Genomic DNA, 982 nt, shown 5'->3' with positions numbered 1-982 from the left:
CAATTTTGACAAAAAACGAAAACTTAATTTTACTGTAACTCAAAAAATAATTATTGTAAGCACTTGAAATTTGCAACAGATGTTTATATTAGCGTTGTCTATACAGGGTTAAATTTTCAAAAGTGTTTCGACTTTTTTTGAGCTATTTATAGACAAATGAAATTTTCAATTTTTCTAAGTATTTTTTTTTAAAATAACGATAAAAAATTTTTGGTTGGATAGAAAACTTTGAAAATTTAATACAAGGTTTCTTATAAGTTGTTCTCACAGTGATAAAAAAAAATCCAAAATCGTTAGTCACAATTTTTTTTTATAAGTGCTTAAAGTTTAAATTTATACGAAATATGTCAAAATTGCGAAAATTTGCAAGTAATTTTGTGGTTGAAAAATCGTAAAATTTTTTTCTTTTATAACTAAGCTTTTAAAATTTGGTACAAGGTTCTCCATAAGTTTTTCTTTAAATATCTGTAAAAAAAACTCAACCGGACTAAGACAAAAAATTTTTAGGAGTGTTTGAAATTTAAATTTTTACAAAACCGCATTAAATAACGGTTTAGCCTCAAACGATTTTTGATATTTGTTATTATTCAAAAAGTATGAGTCGTAGACACTTGAAAATTTTACCAGTTGTTTAAATTGACATTTTCTTTATATAGTTTTATTTTCAAAATATTTCACTAATTTTTAATCTATTTATAGGCAATTGAAATAATCGATTTTTTTTGATTTTTTTTTTATAAATGTTGATAAAAAAAAATTAGCTGGGACAAAATACTTGAAAATTTAATAGAAGGGTCCACATATGTTGTTCTAACTCCCATTCAAAAATTATAAAAATACATAGGCACAATTTTTTTTTATAAGCATTTAAAGTTCAAATTTTGACTAAATACGTAAAAATTACGGCAATGTTCAAATAATCTTAAACAGAAATTCATAAAAGTTTTTCTTTTTAATTCTAAGATTTGGAAATTAAATACAA

The sequence above is a fragment of the Acyrthosiphon pisum genome, chromosome X (genome assembly GCF_005508785.2).
Source record: "Acyrthosiphon pisum isolate AL4f chromosome X, pea_aphid_22Mar2018_4r6ur, whole genome shotgun sequence".
In the NCBI taxonomy this organism is placed as follows: Eukaryota; Metazoa; Arthropoda; class Insecta; order Hemiptera; family Aphididae; genus Acyrthosiphon; species Acyrthosiphon pisum.
The sequence above is the reverse complement of the archived record's forward strand: the minus strand, read 5'-3'. Positions refer to the sequence as shown.